The following is a 25,443-nucleotide window of genomic DNA, read 5'->3' as shown; positions in this document are numbered from 1 at the left end:
AAGTGAAATGACTAGAAAACATGAACGAATGTCAAGGTAACGTTGTACACGTACACACAATCCGCAGGTATGTAAATGGTCAAGTTGCAATTTTCTGTGGCAGCTAGGAAGATCACCAGATCGTATTATTGTTGTTCGTGTTTATTATTATCACCAGGTTGGGTGAGTATATAAGGGGCATGAACACCGTCGCACGTTGCTGGACTGTGCACCAGACAAGGAATAACCGCTCCACATCGACGCCTGCCATCCGAGGACAAGTACAGCACTTCATGCCACATTATGTGCTGATACACGCAAGTTCACTGCTGGCATGACACGTCTTATGTATCATTCATAATTGGCTTAAAGTCCTTGCTATCTGAATTCTATTTCCATCTATTAATAATTTAACGCTTGTAATACTTAACGTCAGTGATTGCCGGTGTTAAGCAATCTCCTTTTACATTAATTCCTACTGTTCAGCAGTGACGGTTACGCAGGTGATATTTTCTGTGTTTAGCTGGGTCCATGGTGAGACGATGCCGGAAGAGAAGCGCAGGGCAGTGACTAGACGTCCCGAAACACCGCCGTGCAAGTTTCAACTTGGGTCTCAGGGGAGAAAGAGAATGAAATGACGCGATAAGTCCACGCCGCAACCCAAGCATTGTCCAGGCCGGGATACAGGCGCTCTATTCTGGTCGTTTTTCATATAATTCACCCTGCGAAATAACGAGTCCATCCCTACATTCTTTTGTGTTGTATAAGTAGCACGATGAACGCCTGTGCTTGTGTAGGATCTTAATTTTTAGAAGCAATTATACCTGGCCGAAACACATTTTCAAAGGAACTTCGTTTTGCGCCGACTGTTTGCTTCTGAGAATGCTTCATGGAGGGATGTCAGTACGTCGGTCAACTGCTGTCTGTGTACGAGAAATAGGTTGGATCGTGCAGCCACGTCTCTATCTCTGAGTCAACAGATGGGGACATTTGCAAGACAACCATCTGCACGAACAGTTTGACGACGTTTGCAGCTGCAGGAACTATCAGCTCGGAGACTATGGCTGCGGTTACCCTTGACGCTGCATCACAGACAGGAGCGCCTGCGATGGTGTACCCAACGACGAACCTGGGTGCACGAATGGCAAAACGTCATTTTCTCGGATGAATCCAGGTTCTGTTTACAGCATCATGATGGTCGCATTCGTGTTTGGCGACATCGCGGTGAACGCACATTCGAAGCGTGTATTCGTCATTGCCATACTGCCGTATCACCCAGTGTGATGGTATGGGGTGCCATTGCTCACACGTCTCGGTCACCTCTTGTTCGCATTGACGGCACTTTGAACAGTGGACGTTACATTTCAGATGGGTTACGACCCGTGGCTCTACCCTTCATTCGATCCCAGCCAAACCCTACATTTCAGCAGGATAATGCACTACCGCATCTTGCAGGTCCTGTAGGGGCCTTTCTGGATACAGAAAATGTTCGACTGCTGCCCCGGCCAGCACATTCTCCGAATCTCTCACCAACTGAAAATGTCTGGTGAATGATGGTCGAGCAACTGGCTCGTCATAATACGACAGTCAGTACTTTTGATGAACTGTGGTATTGTGTTCAAGCTGCATGGGCATCTGTACCTGTACACGCCATGCAAGGTCAGTTTGACTCAATGCCCAGGCGTATGAAGGCCGTTATTACGGCCAGAGGTGGTTGTTCTGGGTACTAATTTCTCAGGATCCATGCACCCAAATTTCGAGAAAATGTAATCATTTGTCAGTTCTAGTATAATATATTTGTCCAATGAATACCCGTTTATCACCTGCATTTCTTCTTGGTGCAGCAATTTTAATGGCGAGTAGTGTACGTATTGAATAACATCGGAGATAAGCTACAACCCTGACTCACTCCCTTCTCAACCACTGCTTCCCTTTCGTGCCCTAGACTCTTATAACTGCCATCTGGTTTCCGTACAAACTGTAAATAGCCTTTCGCCCCCTATTTTTTACACGTGTCACCTTCAGAATTTGAAAGAGAGTATTTCAGTCAATATCGTCCAAAAGCTTTCTCTCATTCTACAAATGCTAGAAACGTAGATTTGCCTTTCCTTAACCTATCTTCTAACAAAAGTCGTAACGTCAGTACTGCTTTTCGTGTTGCTACATTTCTATGGAATCCAAACTGATCTTCCCTGGGGTCGGCTTCTAACAGTTTTTCCATTGGTCTGTAAATAATTTGTGTTAGTATTTTGCAACCATGACTTATTAAACTGGTAGTTTGGTGATTTTTCACACCTGTCCACACTTCTTTTCTGCGGGATTAGAATTATTATATTCTGCTTGGAGTCTGAGGGTATGTCGCCAGTCTCATACATCTCGCTCACCAGATAGAAGAATTTTGTAACGCGTGGTTCTCCCAAGACTATCAGTAGTTCTAATGGAATGTTGTTTACTCACGGGGCCTTGTATCGACTTAGGTCTTTCAGTGCTCTGTCAAATTCTTCACGCTGTATCATATCCGTTCATCCTAATAGCCAGTTTATTAATCGGCTTATTTCGCTAAATTATGCGCTGGATAGAGTAACAAGTTTTGCATCATCATACCTCACACTTGTTGAACTGTCGAGGGAAAGACTTCCTATTAACAAACTCAACACTTGATTTAAAATTCGGATGAATGGAAATCTTACAAATGTTAATCGAGAGATAATCATAATTTCATATTCAATCACCTTTTGAAATCTTATCAGTACACGAAAGTGTATATTAAATATTAGGCGTATCTGTGTTGCATGGGACTCTGTGTGTAATGACAAAATGGCACTATGACACACCTAGCAGGCGAAAGTGATTTAGTAATTATACTACGAACTCATACCATGTGCATACGTTGTATCAACGTCTGCTTCTGGTATCAGTACCAATTTAATTAAAGTCCTACTCGGTGTACTTTCATGTCATTTACACTTTAATTAATCTTCCAAAATAACCGACATCTCGAGCCTAATGCAGCTGCATTGCGCCAGTTATAGATTATTGGGTAAACCTGTGCTTACTCATATTGTTTCTCCAACGGTTTCAGAAAAGAACCGACCACATTTGATAGGCTCTAAATTGTCACTGGGCTACTATGAGCAGACCGTAGCAGGGAGTGTATACCGGAGGCTATTTGTAGGTTCTGAATATTGCCGATGATTGGTTGCCCAATGCGAATTGGCGACTGCAATCTGAGGATTGAGGTTTCCTACTGTTATTTCACGGACATATGACAGCAGATCTGCCTGTGCTGTTTATTAATACGGTCGAATCCTGACTCCATAGCGAGCTTTCGTTAGATTAAGTTCTTGCCGACTGCAGTATTTTCTTGGGGAAAGCAATTAAAATATGTTTACGTAAACGTGACAGAATGCAGTTTGTGAGGGGCCCACTTGTACGTGGAGCGCGATTTTGAAATATGTTTCATGAAAAATGACATGTAATGGTTATCACATATAGAAGAGATTGTATCTTTGACACCACTGAACCAAGGATGTTGTCTGAGTGGCAGAATCGATTGTAAGTAGGGGTGCGCAGAGCGCAGTAGCAGTTGCCATTGCACTCTGCTAAAGGTACGATGTAAGACTTTAAGGTACAATTTACCTGTTGGCCTATGGACGCAGCATAATGCAGTTTTGTAAGGTAATGAAATTTTGTATATTTAGTTTTAAGTATGCAGCAACGCAATGTGGCTTTTGCTAATTTTACAGTACTGACCCTTGAATGTAGGAACCAAGTATTTGCCATCATATTTTAGGTATAAGTTGATTTGGTATGCCCGGTTTGTAATATTTTGTGTATTTTGCAATCCTGATACAAATTAAATTTTGGGATCTATTTTGTCAAACGATGTCATACCATTTTCAGGTAACAATCCAAGTATTTTTATGTACGTCAGTAAGTGAGAACTGTAGAACAGTTGAGAAGTTCACTAATTTTGAAGGTAATGTAAAATGTTTCATATTAGATTTTGTGAAGGAGAAACTTTATTTTGAATACAATTTTCAAAATGGAGAATTCGGTCTTTGCATATCCTGTTATCAGTACCTCATCCTCTACCATGTCGTGTGACACTAATTCCATGAAGCTATTTTACGATTGGTATTCCACTTCGCTGAGCCAAGACCGAAATTTTATATGCCTACTGTGAAGAGAACAGAATACCAATATTACATCCGTTGCGACTCAAGAGCTAAGGAAAATATATTTCATCGTTTATTTGCATAGGAAATTTTATCAGTTTAGTGCACAGGTCAATAGAACTCGGTGCTCACGAGACTGAGTAAATTTCAGAGGGACTGATTTCATCGCACATTAAGTTGTTAAATTTTTCTTTGGATTACAGTAAAACTGATTAAGCACACCATTTGCTCAACAACACATCACACAGTAAATTTGGATCACACAAAGTTATTTTTAAAGAACGTTACAAGTTTACAACATTTGTGCGATGTCTCAATGGAATGAAATGAACTAGATAACTACCTTCCTAGGGTAATTCAAATAAATGTCAAAATCCGTTTGAAATTCATGGGAGACATATTTATATAACGGAACTCTGCCTACAGTAATTGGAACACGGAAAATCGTGTTAGATCAGAAACGTGAAAGAGCTGATACTGGTTTGCCTCTGGCATAACAAACTTTCTTGTTTTCATCATCATCATCATCAGCCAATTCGATCACTTGGTGGTGTGGCCTCTTTGAACCGGCGAGAAGCATGCTAGGATCCCTACTGGTCCTTCAATTTCTGACGATCTTGATCTACCCGTTGCCAGTTCAGTCCGGATGTCTGTCTTATGTCTGTGTCTTATCCATCCGGTGGTTTTCCCCTTGGTCTTTTTCGGTACATTTGGCTCCAATCTAATACTTGTTTCGACCAGCTTCTATCTTTTCTTCGACCGACAAAACCAGCCCACTGCCGTTTCAAGGTATTCAGTATTTCCATTATATTCAGTATTTCCATTATATTTCTTATATTCCTGATATCAGGCAAAATATTTCTCGCTTTCTTTTTATAGCTCAACATTGATATTTCCATTACTCGTTGGGTCAGTATTACTTTTCTAACAATGAATTCATTTAATGTCCATATTGCACAGTTATTACTGGCAGTATGTAATGTTTTCTTCGGTCCAGCCGACACCTTAGACATCAAAGCTGAAGAGTATCTTCTATAATCTCGCCAGCCTAGTTTAATATGTCAAAATATTTCCGGTTTTAAGGCTACTTTTATATTTACAAGTTGACCCGTTGATCCATATAGACATATTCTGCGATCCTTTGCAATTGCATATTTCCAGCCTGCCGTTTTCATTCATTTATCATGATCTTGGCCTGTCACAGTTCATTGTCAGATCAGCTTCGGAGCAGACTAACGCAAGTTCACTAACCGTTATTTGAAGCTGTTCCACATTCTTTGCAGATACAACAAAATCATCAGCAAACCTCAGGTTATTTAATCTCTTTCCCAGAACGTGGCTCCCCTTTGCTTTCCAATTTAGACATTGCTTTCTCTCGTGCCGCTGAAAATAGTTTTGGGGATGCAGAGTCACCTTGTTTACACCCTTTTCAATAAAATTTAATTGGTTTATTCAACAATACTCACAAATCCTGTGGAGGTTTTTATAAGCCACCTAAGACTTTAATACAGCCATGTTGTATTCCCAGTTCGGTTAGAAACTCAAATACGGCTGGATGACTAATCGAATCGAATATATTTTAAAAAACTATAAAAACAAAGCTAAAGGGTATAGGGTACTTAGTTGTTGTGCTAATTATTTCTCGTAGAGTGAGAATATGGCCGGATGCATTGAAGACTGCGCGGAACCCAGCTTGATCAATGGGCTGAATATGGTCAAGTATATGTTTGTGTGAATTCCTAAGGGACCAAACTGCTGAGGTTACTGGTCCCTAGACTCACACACTATTTAAACTAACTTGCGCTAAGAACAACACACACGCCCATGGCCGAGGGAGAACTGAAGCTGCGGCAGGAGAGGCCAGGTCAAGTGGAGTGCCGAATCTGGTAGTCAAGATTCTAGTAAAAACCTTGTTCAGTACGGAGAGAAGCTTGATGCACCGATAGTTCTTTACATCTCTGGTACTACCTTCCTTATGTATTAGGATTATTTTGGCTTCATTCCAATCTCTTTGTAGTTTTCCACTACGCAAACAACTTTAAAATTTCTAGTTAAATGCTTTATAGATCCCGTTTGCGCGATCGTTTTTAATGTTGTTCCGGTCTTCTGAATATCTTCGTCACTCTTTTCAATCAATATCTTCTCGTCTTGGTGGCACTGTTCTACCCTCTTCTAGTTCAATGACGTATCCTTCAACTTTCCTTGCATTTTATTTCTGAATTTCATGGGTGTTTGCAAAGTGTTCTTCAGTTTATGCTACCAGTTCGGCACCCTACCGTTCTATTTTGGTGAGCAGTTCATCTGCAACTTGTCCTGCTTCATCCGGTTCGACAATAGTTTTTCACATTTCCGCGACTTTCGCTCTATTACTTTTGACGGGTTCTACTAATATGGTCTGCGCGATTACACCAGTTACTGGGGTGGTGAATAAATCAGAACTCGTAACACTCGATATCAATTCTTCACACATTTGCAGAATTGGCGTTACATCGATTATTTCTGTATGATCTACTAAGTTATCTGGCATGGTCATATCTGACTCTATGTCACTTCACAATGACAACTGTTCGACTTGTTGCTTGAACTTCGTTACCTCACCTGTCTTGTCTCCTTGCCATTCACTGACGACGTCTACTACTTTATACAGTTCATCCATTGTGCCTTTCGTTTCGATTTCACATTTTTATCTTCTCCCTGATCCTTATCCATGATCCTCTCATCGCTCTCTTTTACTCGATCCGCTAGCATTTATTCTATCCTCGCAACATTTTACCTATTTTCTATAAAATGTATCTTTATCCACTTTGCCTGATCTACTAATTTCTACTCTAGCTACCCTTACAACGTTCATCTACCTTTTTGTAACTCTCATTGTTCTTCTTATCGTGTTGTTATTTCCAACGTTAGTACTACGAAATTTTCATTTTGTTTCTTATTTATCGCGATAGTGCTGCGAAGTTTTCTTCATATTCATTGTATGGGTGTTAGATTTCCTCGTGTAATCGTTTATTTTCGAGCCCCATTTCACTCAGAAAGTAGTGGCGATCAGAAAGTGCTCAATCTGGAGGGGTTGTCGCACAATTTTGTTACGCAGTGTGATGCTTTCTTGAACCCAGAAGCTTCGGAGTTTTCCATTGCCTGTGACAGTATTTACCTCACACAAAGATTCAACTTCGAACTGGGTTCAAATGACTCTGAGCACTATGGGACTTAACATCTGAGGTCATCAGTCACCCAGAACTTAGAACTACTTGAACCTAACTAACCTAAGGATATCACACACATCTATGCCCGAGGCAGGATTCGAATCTGCGACATTGTGGTCGCGCGGTTCCAGACTGAAGAGCCTAGAACCGCTTGGGCAACCCGGCCGGCTTTCGAACTGGGCCCCACTATCCAGCATACTAGCTTCATCACTGTCTATTACCGCTAATTTTTGCAAATTATCATTCTGACCTTCCTTAGTTCAAATCTCTTGAGTACGATACCGCTAGTCATTCACTCCCTGAGGTGATTGATTAGCTAATTCCTGTTCTTCGTTTATTCATGCCAAAATGCAAGCACAAACATGGACTAACTTTCACATGCCGGAATGCTGACTCAAAGAAAACACTTCTCGCCTATTAAGAAATTTCTGTCTTTTGTACGGAAAGAGAAACAATAAAATACGTACTAAAAGCACAAACACAAATAAATAGATCCCTAAAATTTCAGCATTGGGACTCAGGAAAACGACTGACTGTACACACCTTCGCTCTTCCTGCTGTAACAAAGGCACACATTAGCACAGTGCTTGTAAAATAATACAACACTAGTTACTTGAAGTCTTTATTACACTGAAGCGCCGAAGAAACTGGTATAGACATGAGTGTACAACTACAGAGATATTTGAACAGGCGGAATAAGGCGCTGCAATCGGCAACGCGTATATAAGGCAACAAGTATCTGGCGCAGTTGTTAAATTGGTTACTGCTGCTGCAATGGCAAGTTATCAAGATTTAAGTGAGATTAAACGTGTGTTCTAGTCGGCGCACGAGCGAAGACACAGCATCTCAGAGGTAGCAATGGAGTGGGGATTTTCCCTTACGACCATTTAATGACTGTACAGTGAATATCAGGAATGCGGTAAAACATCAAATCTCCCACATTTCTGTGACCGGAAGAAGATACTGCAACAACGAGACCAAAGATGGCTGAAGAGAATCATTCAACGTGACAGAAGTGCAACCTTTCGTCACATTGCTGCAGATTTAAATGGTGGGCTATCAACAAGTGACAGCGTGCGAACCATTCAACGAAACATCATCGATATTGGCTTTCGGAGCCGAAGGCTCACTCGTCTACCCTTCATGACGGCACGACACAAAGCTTTACGCCTCGCCTGGGTCCGTCAGCAGAGACATTGGACTGTTGATGACTGGAAACATGTTGCTTGGTGGGACAAGTCTCGTTTCAAATTGTATCTAGCGGTTGTACGTGTACGGATGGAGAGAACTTCATGAATACATGTCGGCAGGGGACTGTTCAGGGTGGCTGGGACTCTGCAATGGTGTGGGGCGTGTGAAGTTGGAGCAATATGGGATCCCTGATACGTGTAGATACGACACTGACAGGTGATGCGTACGATGCATCCTGTCTGATCACCTGCATCCATTCATGTCAATTGTGCATTCCGACGGACTTAGGCAATTTCAGCAGAACAATGCGACACCCCACACGTCCAGAATTTCTACAGAGTGGCTCTAGGAACACTCTTCCGAGATTAAACACTTTCGCTGACCACCGAACTCTCCAGGCATGAACATTATTAAGCGTATCTGGGATACCTTGCAACGTGCTGTTCAGAAGAGATCTCCACCTCCTCGTACGCTTACGGATTTATTGACAGCCCTGGAGGATTCAAGGTGTCAGTTCTATCTATTACTACTTCAGGCATTAGTCGAGTCCATGACACGTCGTGTTAAGGCACTTCTGCATGCTCGCGAGAGGTCTTACAAGATATTAAGTTGGTGTGCCAGTTTCTTTAGCTCTTCAATGTATTACGATGTTTGCATGTACTTTTCTGGCTTTAGAAAGTAATAAATGGTTAAAGTATTCAAACTGTGTGTGAACGCACATCAGAAAACTACAGACTTCGGAAAGATCCCGGATCAGGGTCGTCAAATTATTATTTGCGGTGTTAGGTGATCATTTAACGTTCGCCTAGGATGCTATGAGACTGGAACCCTGTGGTCTGTGTAGTGAACCGATCTCTACTCACGAGATCATATGAAATGAGAAGGAAAAGTTGAGAAATCGATTACTAATTGAATTTCTGAATCAAATAGGGGTGACCCAAATGATAATGAATATACACACATCAAAGAAAGTTTTGCATCACCTCGGTTCCGAGAGTTCCCGAACCTGTACAGAAAATTGGAATATAGATGAAGATAAGCATCACCTCCGCCCTTTTTACTCGTTACTGTAGTGACACGCATGAGCCCTTAGAGGTACTTCATACCGCCTCTGATGATCTTCCCACGGAAGAATATAAAGGTGAGACTAATAGATAGTGCTCCTCTAGTTTCTATTAATGCATGTCATGCTTCAGGGTGGTTTCAAACAGACATTTTACACAATGGTTTCGCCACTTCTTACTCCATATGAAACCGGCGAAAGATGACCCTGCGATTCTCAACGTTGACGGACACTTCACCAATGTCAGAAATATTGACTTGACTAGGTTTTCCAGGGATAACCATGTCTCCATTTTGTCTTTACCACCACATAGCATCCAAAAAATGCAGCCATTGGAAATTTTCGTTTACGGGGACGCCAAAGACGTTTTACGCTCTGGTGACTGAGAGCTGGATCAAGTACCAGTTCGGAAGCGCTCAACTGTGTACCAGGTAAGCGACATCTTTTGAAAGGCTTACGTAGAAGTAACAACAGCAGAAACAGCAGCAGTTTCCAGAAGGGACGTTCTTTCCCATGCATCCGTCAGAATTTACGACCCCATGAATTTGCTTTTGTAGAACAATTGGTTGATCCTTCTGAGAGTAGTTCACCTGGTAATGAGGATGCAAAAGACGGATCTTCGTAGGGATCTCAAAAATGCCTTTCCTGGTTCACTGGAATCTGAAGAAAGTGTTCTCAAACTCCGAGATCCAGATTTGTCATGGCAACTGACATCAGCCCTCTTCCAAAAATTAGAAGCCAAATGAGTTCCAGAAGATCCCACACTGGTTCTACTCAGCTGATCAATGGATCCCCTTATAGATATCAGTTAGTGGACTCAAAACAAAGGGTGGTAACGCCAAAGCAGGACGTGGTACTTGCGGAGCATTAAACCATGCACCTGCTCATGGCAAACCGTTTGGCAAGCAATGGAGGATCACTGAATCGTAATCATAGTCTGAAGCAGATGAAATTGAAGTGTCTGATGATAGCGAAGATAGCGACAACACTGAAGATGCGGAGTGCATCTGTTGTGCAGGCTCCTCTCAGACGATCACAATGGGAAGATGTTAAAGGTGTTACAGGTGCCAAACATATAATTACTTGGTTTATATATAATGGTCATGAGACCTCCGCAAATTAGAACTCATTTTTAAAAGAGACAGGTTGCAACATTATTTGTTTTGCAGCATATCTAATGTAAATGTATAACAAAAGCAGAAATTGAACACAATCATCCTTCTAGTGGATTAAAGAAAGTATATTTAGTGTTTGTGCTAACATAAATGGAATCCATTTTGCTCTAAAAACTACTTAAAAAAAACCTCCCATATATGCGACTTTCCCATACAAATAGTTACAATCGAGTACAAGATGCCAAAGGTGGGTGGATTTGAGATAGACCGACACAATAATTGTGTTTACGGAAATCTCCAGCGATTCTTGAACATGTTCATAGCCTAATGAAAAGACCTAGAAAAGTATGAACAAGCACCACTACATGTGCACGCTGAGTGCAACTAGCTGGCCATAAGAAGTGATTCAGAAGAACGAAAATTTATCTTGAAACGAACAACTTCAGAGACCCTTCAAGAAGGCATACGCAATTGCGGCCTAAGCTCACCACGTTTCTGATGCAGAGGCTGTAGTGGCTGAGAATCCGAAATTCAGCCCCAATATCTGTACTCAGCTCTAAGGAGATCTTCCTCTGCAGGACTGAGGTGGATTCTGTCGTTCCCTGAGAGGAACTCTATTCTGCCTGCACTCTCCACAAATCTAGCTATTGTAAGTAGGCTGTTTATGTTTTCTTATTGGCAATGTTACGTAGCGCTCTGTATGAAAATCACTGGCTGTGCTGTGTGCGGTCTGTGGCTAGTTTGCATTGTTGTCTGCCATTGTAGTGTTGGGCAGCGGCAGCTGGATGTGAACAGCGCGTAGCGTTGCGCAGTTGGAGGTGAGCCGCCAGCAGTGATGGATGTGGGGAGAGAGATGGCGGAGTTTTTGAAATTTGTAAGACTGGAAAATTATGAACTGACATATATATTATGACTATTAAGGTAAATACAGTGTTGTTCTGTATTAAATTCTTTCATTTGCTAACTATGTCTATCAGTAGTTAGTGCCTTCTGTAGTTTGAATCTTTTATTTAGCTGGCAGTAGTGGCGCTCGCTTTATTGCAGTAGCTCGAGTAACCAAGATTTTTGTGAGGTAAGTGATTTGTGAAACGTATAGGTTAATGTTAGTCAGGGCCATTCTTTTGTAGGGATTTTTGAAACTCAGATTGCGTTGCGCTAAAAATATTGTGTGTCAGTTTAAGTACAGTCTTGTATAAATTTTTCAAAGGGGACGTTTCATATGTCGACCCTTAGCCGAGGATACCTCACTGGAACCTTCTGATTTTTTCTTGTAGTTTGTGTAATTAGTGTAGATTTTGTTTATTGCTAGCGCGTAAATGTAGAGAGAATCTCCTTTGTAGTTGCAGTCTTTCATTGTTGTACAGTAAAACAGGTGTGGCACGCATGTTAATTTGCACCAAGTATTTCGCAGCTGCGCTTGCAATTAACTAGATATTATTTTCAGTGCTATGTTAATGTGTTCCCCTATTTTTGCTCTTCAAATTGTGTTTTTCTGTGTTGTCGTGTGAAATATTGTGACAATAATGGCGTGTGAAAAACGTAATACTAGGCTCCAAAGTAAACTGAGAAATAACAGTGAAGACGAAAGCAGTGTGTTAACGCCACCATGTAATGAATTAACAAATATTCAAAGTAGTAATTTGGTAACCGTGCGTATGGAAATGGAGCGGGCGTCAAATAATGGTGTAGGCAGTGAAACAATTAGTGAACAGGGAAGCATTATCGATCGATCGGTCGGCAACAGCTCGCCTCAGGATTCCGAAATGACAGGACACATCTTGCAAATACTGTAGATTCAGGTTTTGCGTCCTCACCGTTTTCTCAAATAAATCAAGACACATTTTCTGCTTCTCAGAATGCGAATATTGCCGGTTCAAATGCAGTGCCGAATAGCACCGAGGAACATGTTTCAGACACCAGTGCACTGTTATTACAGTTAATGCAACAAATGGGACAAAGGCTACAAAAGTTAGACACAATGGAACAAAATCTTCAAAAGTTAGACACAATGGAACAAAATCAGAGACAAACACAGCAACAGTTAGACTCAATGGAAAAATACCAGAGACAAACACAGCAACAGTTAGACGCAATGGAACAAAATCTTTACACCACGCTTGAACAAACACGTGAAGATTTAACTACTGAGTTACATAACATTGAATCGAATTGTCAAAAAGTCTGTAATGACGTAAAAACACAAATTTGTGAGCATTTTCAACCTATTTTTTCGCGGCATGAAAATGCATTACAGAATCACGAAGCAGCCATAAAAGTACTGCAAACCATTGTTCATGAACATCATGAGACCGTGTGGGCTGAAATTGACTCAGTTGCATCTACCGATTCGGTTACGCAACTTGCAAAAACTCTGGAAAACTTTAAGAACACAGTAGATTAGATTTTAACACAAATGGACACTCTGAAACTTGGTTCAGAAAAACACACTGATGAAATGTGTTCACTATTGGAGAAAGTAGCCGAACTTTCGGATCAGGTCACTAATTTATCTACAAAAGGTAGATGATGATCTGAATGACACAAGACCCGTAGCCTTCACTGACACAGAAGAGTATGAACAAATTAGAAAATTCAAACAAAATCAAAATCAAATCAATACACAGTACAAAAGAAAAATCCGGGAAGTACAAGATCAGTTGACGCAGGTAATACAAGAATTACGTATTTCAGAGGACACTCGCGCCCCAATACGGGAAGAGGGACATAGAAATACGGAACAGCCACAAAATAATAACACGGGGCACTTCGGAAATTATGAAAGAAATTGGTAAGGTACACCGAATTTTGAGATGGAACCGCCGAAACGACGTAACAATGACCGACATGCGACTCGCCGACATGATGATTTTGACTATAAGCTCTTCATTACTACACGTAAATTCAAAACATTTAAGAATTCTGCCAACGACATTCATCCACAAGCGTGGCTCTATCAATTCTCTCATTGTTTTCCTCCCAACTGGTCATTGGAGCACAGGTTAGAATTTGTGTGTGGCTACTTGGAGAATGAACCAGCTGTAAGAATGCGATCGGTCATTCACGATTGTCACAGTGAAGGAGATTTTTATCATGCCTTCCTCTCAGCATATTGGTCTCAAGCTACACAAGACCGAGTAAAACATAGCATCATAATGACGAAACATTTCGAACAATCTGAATTTTCCAGTCTTGTGAAATATTTTGAAGATGTGTTGCATAAGAATCAGTATCTTCCAAACCCATACAGCCCCTCAGAACTCATCCGCATTTGCTTAATCAAATTACCTGAACATTTCTGACATATTATTTTGGCAGGACGATGCAAAGACGACATTGAAGCTTTTCAGGGACTCTTACAAGAATTAGAAATTGACACAGACAGTCGCGGGATGCGAAAACAGGAAAACAATCACTACAGGTCACATCCGTCACAATTCTGTGACGACAGAAACAATAACTGGACACGACAGGTCTATTCTTACAACGCAAATCGTGACCAAAATAGATACCACCCGTACAACAACCATTGGCAGAGTAGTAATAATTACAGGGAAAGATCACCTCTCCACAGTAATGAATATGACAGAGACAATCATAGAAACAGACAATTTGGCAACCAGAACCATTATTATCACGAGAGACAGAATAACTTCAGACGCAACGGTCCACCGTGCAGTGATAATTCAGGAAGAAATTCTCCACCACTTAACCGACAAGAAAGAAACTACAGGAACTACCGACATGACGACAGACGATATAGTCATAACGACGGACCTGAATTTCATCAGAACTGGCGGGATTTAAACAGGGCTGGGCCTCTGGGCAAGGTGAATTTGTAGAAGTTCGGTCTCCTAATCCCAATAACGGCGCGCGCCAACAAAGAGACAGACAATGACTCGCACCGCAGGCAGCCGCGTGCGCCGGCTGGCTCAGAGAAAAATAACATAGACGCTAACATTAAGAAAAATTCCAGTATTCTTTACCGACGTATACCACATGATAATTGCGTCGAAGTTGAAACAATGCGTACTAGGAGGAGTAAAGGTTTACACCACATTTCACATGTAAAATCATTTATTGAGAGATAATCTGCTTTTTAACTTAGTCTTTGCTATAAAATTTTTCACTTCACGTTACTAGTACTCTTTTTCAATCTTAGAAACTGTTAACATGCAACACTGTTTGAAGGCAAATATCCAGTCAAGAACCAAGAGAATTTATTTAAACAGAAATTACGAATGCATTGTTATTGTGAGCAGATGACACAGTGTTATTGTGTGTGTACATTCTTGCTTGGTAGTTGCACGATTACGTAACGACTATAAGGCTCACATACTTAGAACATATACCGGTACTGCTAATGAGATTTTAATGCAACATTTTGGTTTACATGAAAATACATTCTGGAGTTTATGTGACAACTACACGGTTTTATCACGACGCTACTAATGAGTGACAATTTACAATGTTGCTTTTGCGGTGTTTCTGTTTTATATCTGCACAGTTTTTCTGCATTATTCTGGAAAGTAAAACATGTTTTAGTAGTGACTTTTGTGCTGTAGCTACAAGTAGACAGCCTTTTCTGTAGGACACAATACGTTACAGCACAGTACTTTCCTCATCACGGCAATAAGCGTAGTAACTAAGATATCTATACTCAAAGCATTTCACTTTTGTTTATCATGAGGTAAGTACATTGACTTCTGCAGAACTTAGCTTTCGGAGGACGATAACTACGACACTTCCACAGAGATTATCTTACAACAAGACGCACAGTTTAGCGCGACAGTACATGTATTTGAGTGATTAATTTTGTACTTAAAACATTTATTTTTAAAAATATTTGAAGTACAATGATACAGAGTTTTTCCGTGATACATTTCATTCCATTGCAATAATCTGTAACACCAGGGGGTATAATTACATTAATCCTCAGGGGGGTACACGCTTACTTTGTGTATCACGTGTTTGGCAAGCACAAGGAGCCCTAGCTAATATGGTATTTGCTTACACAACTTTACACATTGGTACTGTATTTCTCTAACACATAATTACACAGCTATCTGATCATTTAACTGAGAGATAAACTCTTTTTACGATGTCAGTGACAGATGTTTACGTAATTACACAGTTGGAGAACTTCACACTTACGAAATTGTATTTTGTCTGTACTTTGTGAACTGCTCATATTTTTTCGGAACCATTGTGATACTACGAGAGCATTGAATGATGTATTTGGTATGAGATCATGATTTTTAAGGTACGTTTGAGGTGGATGACACTATTGCAATGAGCAGAGAATTTTTTTTAGGTTTTGAAATTATTGCAGAAAGCTACGACGTTTTTGAGATTTGACTGAGGTGTTATGATGTTGTTTTTACGACGACGATGTGTATTATGCTGCTGAGGTATGTTTATGATCAATAAGCTGATGCTATATGAGGAATTTGATTATGCTATGTATTTGTTATGACGAAATATTGAAGAAGTGTCGACGAATATGTATATGTATAATAAGGTAAGGAATAATGAGTAGTGGTTAGGGACTTTGGTTTGTGAAAAAGGTTGTTGGAAACCAAGAATCGTACTTTAAGAGTTATGAAATGTGTGTAAATGCGTGAATGTATCACAATGCAGGCGAAAATTTTTTGCACACCGTTATATTCATAGGATTTTGTTCCTACACATTTGTAACGTAAATTTTTGACCTGTGAAATTTTCATATGAGACTGTCACTGTAGTGGAAACTGCTGTCGTAAATATTTCGGTAAGAAAGTTAAGTGACCACCTGCACGTAATGCGTTGTGGGCACCCAGCTGGGCGACAGTCGCCTGGAAAAAAGCCATTAGCGTGTGCCCCTTTCAGAGGTACAGGCGGAGAAAAAAAGGGAGGCCATTATCCTCGCTATTGACATTCCTTTGTAGAAAGCATCGCAAATACGACACGCTCATTACTTGGAAAGATACTTACATCTGCACACCTGATTATGACAAGCGTCTTTCTACGAGAGTTGAGAGAATTTCTACTAACTTATGAAATGTCACATGACTATTGAATGATATTTTTATGCTTTGGTCTGCGTAATTGCTTATTTCATTTGATATCTGGTTTCCAGTTGTGTTGCAGCATTGGTTTTATAAAATAAAATTAAATGCATTTGCTAATGTGAACACTTTCTGTCAACAGATCTATTAAATAATTATTTTATGATCCACATTCTTCGAAAAAGGAGCTCTTGGAATGGAAAGAACAATAAGAAGGGACTAATAACAGTAACTGCATATATAATTTTCTTTTCAAGTACTTGGCAATTTCTTTTGTAGAAATAGTTGTGGTGCACCACTTTAATTACATAGATATTAAGATGTGAATAGACATTTCCCTTATCTGCATTGTTGTCTTTAGTGTACTATTTTTTCTGCTTGAGCTTTGTCATGCTTAGGTATAAATTATAGCATTTACTGCTGCTGTTTGCCAGGCATAGTGCTACTGAATTTCACTTTGTATTACTCTGTTAAGCCAGTTTCAATACTGATTTAATTTTCTTGTTTGCTGCAGATTGCCTTATATTAGTTGTAATATTGCAATTGCTTTGCAAATTTGAATTTTTTGTCATTGATGTTTGTGTTAATTTGTTATGTACTGCTGCATTGGCTCGTCCCTTGGTATATATATCTGAGCTCAGTAGATTTAAGTTAGCTTAAGAGAGGGGAGACTATTTAAGACAACAAGTTGTGATGAATCAGAAGAAATGCATTGAGAAGTTATAAGAAAATGGTTTGGCCAAAAAAGTATTTTGAAAGAGGATATGAACCAAAAAAGTAGAGTTTAGGGACAACAGGTTTAGGTAGGATTTTCTTGGAAATAAATGATGAGGTAAGATAATGGAAAATAAATAATGAGGTAAGAAATATGTGAACATATAATTACAGAAAGCATGCTTGGATAGGATTTTTTTTGGTGGAAACAAATCTTGATATAAGACGAAAGATCTATGGAATGAAGTTTTGGGTTGGACTGCAGTACCAAGTGTTACCCTGAAAACGAACCCTGTCTTTCCTTTCGTATTATTCCGCCATGTGTTTATGTATCTTTGTGTATTTGTCTTTTTCCTGTCTTTATGTGTTTATCTGAGTAGAATTTTTCAAATACTATGTTATTTTCTTCGTAAAGATGTTTAGACATTATTCATTCTGTTCTGTTTTAATGCTCATGTGTGAAGTTGATGTTTCGAAAGTTATTCTGATCTTTTATGTATGTACTCATGTCATAATTCCTGTAACACTGACGTATATGTCTATTTCTATTCTTTTGTAATGCCTGTTTTACTACAAATGTTATCTGTATTGTTATGTTCTTTAATGATGTATTTTGTACCTTTGTTATTGTATTCTTATGTTATAAAATTGTAATTGACACCAGGTCATCAAATTAAGTAACTTGTAAGTTCCATTTCACTGCACACATTTCTGTTGGTCATAGTATATGGGCAATATGTGAGAAGTAGGGACTGTTAGTGTTTGCACGTGTGTTAATAATTCAGCAAGGGACTGGATAACAGCATTGCTGGTTCTAAGGACAGTTCCAAAAACTTTGTGAGTGCACAAGTGTTGGTTATGGACTTCCTATATTATCTGCGAAACTCTTCTACAAGGACTGCAGTGGGTCTGCACCTCTGGTGGCCCACCAATACCATACTCTCTACCAGGACTACAGTGGGTCTACTCTGTGATGATCTACCTACCAATATTCTTCAAAACGTCGAATGACTCTGCTGTGGCTTTGCTCTGTTGTGGCACATTATCTGTCGGCATGTCAAGAGTCAGCACTGTCTTTCTGTTGGAAGGACAACACTACTTCTTCAAGACTGCATGGAAATCCACTACTTCCATGTGGATTTTCTTTTACTGCTCAGACTTTGAGAAAAACACTGCAATGTTACTGTGATGAATGATCAAGACTGTCTTTATGGACTGTGAGAAAATTTTAGCTTTTGACCAACATTGTATCAATAAGTTTGTGCCTTTGATTTCTTTGTTATTGTAATTATGGAAAATTTTATCAAATCATTATTGGCCACTGCCCAAAACAATTTGTAAAATTTTTTGTGGGGAGCATGGGGGCTATGTAAGTAGGCTGTTTATGTTTTCTTATTGGCAATGTTACGTAGCGCTCTGTATGAAAATCACTGGCTGTGCTGTGTGCAGTCTGTGGCTAGTTTGCATTGTTGTCTGCCATTGTAGTGTTGGGCAGCGGCAGCTGGATGTGAACAGCGCGTAGCGTTGCGCAGTTGGAGGTGAGCCGCCAGCAGTGATGGATGTGGGGAGAGAGATGGCGGAGTTTTTGAAATTTGTAAGACTGGAAAATTATGAACTGACATATATATTATGACTATTAAGGTAAATACAGTGTTTGTTCTGTATTAAATTCTTTCATTTGCTAACTATGCCTATCAGTAGTTAGTGCCTTCTGTAGTTTGAATCTTTTATTTAGCTGGCAGTAGTGGCGCTCGCTTTATTGCAGTAGCTCGAGTAACCAAGATTTTTGTGAGGTAAGTGATTTGTGAAACGTATAGGTTAATGTTAGTCAGAGCCATTCTTTTGTAGGGATTTTTGAAAGTCAGATTGCGTTGCGCTAAAAATATTGTGTGTCAGTTTAAGCACAGTCTTGTATAAATTTTTCAAAGGGGACGTTTCACTATTTCTAGCTATTTCTAGCCGTTACCACTGTACATTCTGAGATTCGACCAATGAAAAGTTTATAACACTCGAAAAAATTTTTCTACTCTTAACGAAACTGTCTGAGTACCCAGTAATGTTCTGATCCCTTCTGGAGAGGGGATGTAGACAGAAATTGTCTCTTACTATATGTGTACTTTCGCATTTTATGGAACAGAAAAGTCTGTACATAAACACTCACGAGTCTGTGCTACCGGCATGAAATTATCTGTCATGACCTCCTTATAAAATTTAAACATCTACATCTGTCACGTTTTTGGTCCACAGTAGCTATCTCCCACTCTGAGTGTGTCATGTTATTTTTTCGGCTTATGCAGATCTTATACTTTTAAAGGACAATTGTTTAGGCTTTTTCTCACACCTAAAGTTTACAGCATACAGGGCAGTTTCTCCTGATTTGCTCCAGTCACAGCGCTGCATCGCGTTCTCTCATTTGTCGGAAAAACAACAACACTCTGTTCCCAGCCCCTTTCTGACAGAATCCTGGCTTTCAGCATAAATGTTTTTATGGTTTGCAAGCTATACTGCCCTTAGAGTTCTTGTTCATTCTCATAGCTAGCTAACAAACTCAAGGTATGTGTTAATAATATAAATAGATTGGATCTCCTCACCAGAATAAATTTTGTCGGTAGGATTGTGGAGCAGTTTTGTAAAAAGTGTTCTGTAACAATTGTTTCTCATTGGTACACTCCATACTTTTCTTTTGCTTCAGTCCACACACAACCACACACAGTACTACACCAGTAATTTCAGCTACAAAGTTTTCCATAAAAGAATGGATTAATAACTAAAAATAAAGGCAGAATAATTTTGAAAAAGACACAGTGAAAGACTCGAAAAAGAAACAGGTTGGTAGGTGACGTTGAACAATTTGTTCTAGGGAATCACACATGAGGATAGTATATTCAACATGGCTTTCGAAATAGCTCACCTGAGGTATGCATGTGGCACCATGTCTGCCACGTTATGTGCACCAGAAGAAGACACAGCAGCGTCCAGGATGGTCAGCTGACAGTCTAAACTGCAACATTTGTCCACTGACGTCACTAACAACGAGACGGTTAATTTTTGGAGATAGGGCTTCGCTAGTCGTGTTGCGATTGCGCACCGTGCCTTAGCACAACGCCGTTCGCCCCTCTGAGAGCGGGAATCTCTTGGTGAGACCATAGTTGGCTTGTGTGTATCGTCTTCGAATTTAGACGACTGTTCAAGGACTGTAATCTTTCCTGATAACACCAGCATACCAATCAAGGATACAAACTCAGCCCCAGCAGACACATTCAGGACGAGAGGTGAAAAGGGCTGCAAATGGCTCACAACTAATACTTTAAGTCTTAATGTCGCAGAGTCTCATATTATGCAATTTAAAACGATCAATAATGACCTATCACCAGAATTAGACATTAATGGTTATATACTCGACGAACCAAGGGGTGCAAAATTATTTGGAGGCTAGCTGTATAAGTAGTTACAATGGAGAGAACATATGAATAAACTACTCAGTTCAGTTATTTTCAGTGTCTCCCATTGTGTTCACTGAAAGACAAGAGGGTTGATTCATTTTATCTATTTTCATTCTGTGTTACTGAATTGTCTCCTGAGGTAGTGAACTTTAAGCAAATTAAACGTATTTTCAGCAGAAGCGAACAATAAAGATGTATAAATTAAGTGAATGTACATCTTAGAAACTGTTTATGACTATTGTAGTTCTTAACTCACTTCGCGATACACTTACTCATCAATGGGTTTTGTTGTTGATCGTGAAAATCAGTTTCAACTGAGCTGTATCTAAATACGTAAAAATAATTTTCGCTTAGACATTGCTCCTTTGATCTGAATGGAAGTATGTACTCTGAAGGAAAAATATTCAACAATCTTTTATCTAACATAAAGGAATGCCTTGTAAATCCCTGCCAGTTTAAAAGAAAATTAGAAACCTACCCCACTATTCACCTTTTGCACGAATTATCTGAATAGCAACGTTACGCAACACAGTTAAACGTTCAACTTTTCGAAACCACACAGTTGTCTCCCACTGAGACGCAGAATTTCGAACCATAGCTCAAAGGTGCCCATAACTTTCCTTAGTAACGATACAAAGGAATTGTTCCCTGTGATGTCACCCTCGGGCTTGGCAACGCTTCAGACGGCAAGGTGGCCAGGGAAAACATTTCAGACAGCAAGGTGCCCGAGGAAAACGTTTCAGACACACTGCGGCTCAGAAGCAACGCCCAAAGGCGTCAATGAAATCACCCTTTTTTTTTGGGGCGTTGGTTCCGACAAATTTCGCGATCCAAACGATAGTTCGTAGTACGATAGGCTACAAAACAACATTTTTTATCACCTTTGCCACTGCTGACATCTCACATATAATTCAACCCTTCTCTAAGGACATCGTCATCTGACCGCTTTGGTATACAATGTGGAATCGCTGGGGTGCTTTCAAAACCATTCGACAAAATTGGAACACGATTTGAAACAGGAATGTTTATATATGCTTTTCCAGCCCTCATGCTTCGCGCCCTCTTAACGCGCGGTCACGGGCGCTGGGGGATTGTGCATTGGCACATGCATGAGGAAAACGGCAGAAGTTCTCTCTAAGAGCTCCCACCCCGCGTTCGGCAACGACCTCAGGTCACCTGTGCACGTTCGTTGCGCAGTTCAAAAATATTTCGGTAAAGAGGCAACCATTCATCGACAGGCAACCATTTTGGAACCTACTACATTTCCTATGTGCGCGAATATTTTGGGACGAAAGGAACGGAAAGAAGAAGGATGGGACGATGGAAGTTTGGTTTGTGGGGCGCTCAACTGCGCGGTCATCAGCACCTGTACAAAGTGTCAATTTTTACGCAATTTTTCTTTCTACACAGTCCAATCTAGCCACTGTCACGAATGATGATGATGATGATGAAATGATGAGGATAACACAAATACACAGGCCTCGGGCAGAGAAAATCCCCAACCCGGCCGGGAATCGGACCCAGGACCCCGTGATCCAGAAGCAGCAACGCTAGCCACTAGACCACGAGCTGCGGACAAGCAGGATGGGAGAAAGCTAGGAAGAAAATAATGGGTTCCAGGCACGCAGGATACTGCGGTAATACAACGGCGAAAAAAGGAAATTTGTACTCGATCGGGTCTCGAACACGGATGCTCCGCTTTACTAGAACGGTTGCCGTAACGCTTCATCCATCCAGACGCGTTTTACGTCAGACCAGAAGTCCAAATTGCAGCACCGCGACGAGCTCCACCCATAACTCCCTATACGCAGATTCGTGATTCCCGTAGGGGGTCGGACGTTGGTTGTGCAGCCGAATCGAAATTTTTTCATCAAGCAGCAGTCACATCCATCGGTTTGTAGATATGAATGGCGTCTGTTATGTCGGACATGTCCGACAGAACAGACACCACACGTATCTGTACTTTCTCATGTGGCACGCTCTTGTACCTTTGCAGAGGAAGGTTGTGGTCATCTTTAAACCAAATTTCAAACTTGCGTCCCGCAGTGGGAGACAAATGTGGGATTTCGAAAATTGACCTTTTGATTGTGTTTCCCAGTGTTAATTGTGGAATTGAATTGTTATGGTAGTCACATGGTAAGCTGCGTTGTTTGGTGTAAAGTTGCGCAATAAGTGATATTCTACTGTAAATGGGACTCACAACTTCTACATCTAAAGATACAGCCTTTAATAAATGCCATTGTGATAGGGCTACTAACAGTAGATGAACAGCAGCCATATTGTAAAACTGGGCTTCCTTCAAAGCAACAGCTTTCGTTCAAGTTCATTTGATTAAATTAAGCCAGCCGAAGTAAATATCATTAAGCAGTGTAGAGATAGTTTACTGTTAATACAACTTGAAGATTATACTTCTATGATGTCTGTTTCTTATGTTGGTGTATACCTTGTCTCGTTAAAGTCCTGTGAAAGTTGTCCTTTGATGGGGTCTATAGAGCGCGATGAGTGAATGAATGTCTTTTTTTTTTTTGGTCATCAGTCTACTGACTGGTTTGATGCGGCCCGCCACGAATTCCTTTCCTGTGCTAACCTCTTCATCTCAGAGTAGCACTTGCCACCTACGTCCTCAATTATTTGCTTGACGTATTCCAATCTCTGTCTTCCTCTACAGTTTTTGCCCTCTACAGCTCCCTCTAGTACCATGGAAGTCATTCCCTCATGTCTTAGCAGATGTCCTATCATCCTGTCCCTTCTCCTCATCAGTGTTTTCCGCATATTCTCCTCTCCGATTCTGCGTAGACCCTCCTCATTCCTTACCTTATCGGTCCACCTAATTTTCAACATTCGTCTATAGCACCACATCTCAAATGCTTCGATTCTCTTCTGTTCCGGTTTTCCCACAGTCCATGTTTCCCTACCATACAATGATGTACTCCAGACGTATATCCTCAGAAATTTCTTCCTCAAATTAAGGCCGGTATTTGATATTAGTACACTTCTCTTGGCCAGAAATGCCTTTTTTGCCATAGCGAGTCTGCTTTTGATGTCCTCCTTGCTCCGTCCGTCATTGGTTATTTTACTGCCTAGGTAGCAGAATTCCTTAACTTCATTGACTTCGTGACCATCAATCCTGATGTTAAGTTTCTCGCTGTTCTCATTTCTACTACTTCTCATTACCTTCGTCTTTCTCCGATTTACTCTCAAACCATACTGTGTACTCATTAGACTGTTCATTCCGTTCAGCAGATCATTTAATTCTTCTTCACTTTCACTCAGGATAGCAATGTCATCAGCGAATCGTATCATTGATATCCTTTCGCCTTGTATTTTAATTCCACTCCTGACCCTTTCTTTTATTTCCATCATTGCTTCCTCGATGTACAGATTGAAGAGTAGGGGCGAAAGGCTACAGCCTTGTCTTACACCCTTCTTAATACGAGCACTTCGTTCTTGATCGTCCACTCTTATTATTCCCTCTTGGATGTTGTACATATTGTATATGACCCGTCTCTCCCTATAGCTTACCCTTACTTTTTTCAGAATCTCGAACAGCTTGCACATTTTATATTGTCGAACGCTTTTTCCAGGTCGACAATTCCTATGAAAGTGTCCTGATTTTTCTTTAGCCTTGCTTCCATTATTAGCCGGAACGTCAGAATTGCCTCTCTCGTCCCTTTACTTTTCCTAAAGCCAAACTGATCGTCACCTAGCGCATTCTCAATTTTCTTTTCCATTCTTCTGTATATTATTCTTGTAAGCAGCTTCGATGCATGAGCTGTTAAGCTGATTGTACGATAATTCTCACACTTGTCAGCTCTTGCCGTCTTCGGAATTGTGTGGATGATGCTTTTCCGAAAGTCAGATGGTATGTCGCCAGACTCATATATTCTACACACCAACGTGAATAGTCGTTTTGTTGCCACTTCCCCCAATGATTTTAGAAATTCTGATGGAATGTTATCTACCCCTTCTGCCTTATTTGACCGTAAGTCCTCCAAAGCTTTTCTAAATTCTTTCTGACTAATGCCTTGAACTTCAGCCTACTCTTTATCACTACTATATTGTGATCTGAGTCTATATCTTTTAAATTCTTCCTGACTAATGTCTTGAACTTCAGCCTACTCTTCATCACTACTATATTGTGATCTGAGTCTATATCTGCCCCTGGGTACGCCTTACAATCCAGTATCTGATTTCGGAATCTCTGTCTGACCATGATGTAATTTAATTGAAATCTTCCCGTATCTCCCGGCCTTTTCCAAGTATCCCTCCACCTCTTGTGATTCTTGAACAGGGTATTCGCTATTAGTAGCTGAAACTTGTTACAGAACTCAATTAGTTTTTCTCCTCTTTCATTCCTTGTCCCGAACCCATATTCTCCTGTAACCTTTACTTCTACTCCTTCCCCTACAACTGCATTCCAGTCACCCATGGCTATAGATTTTCGTCCCCTTTACATACTGCATTACCCTTTCAATATCCTCATACACTTTCTCTATCTGTTCATCTTCAG

The sequence above is a fragment of the Schistocerca piceifrons genome, chromosome 4 (assembly GCF_021461385.2).
Source record: "Schistocerca piceifrons isolate TAMUIC-IGC-003096 chromosome 4, iqSchPice1.1, whole genome shotgun sequence".
Classification (NCBI taxonomy): domain Eukaryota; kingdom Metazoa; phylum Arthropoda; class Insecta; order Orthoptera; family Acrididae; genus Schistocerca; species Schistocerca piceifrons.
The sequence above is the reverse complement of the archived record's forward strand: the minus strand, read 5'-3'. Positions refer to the sequence as shown.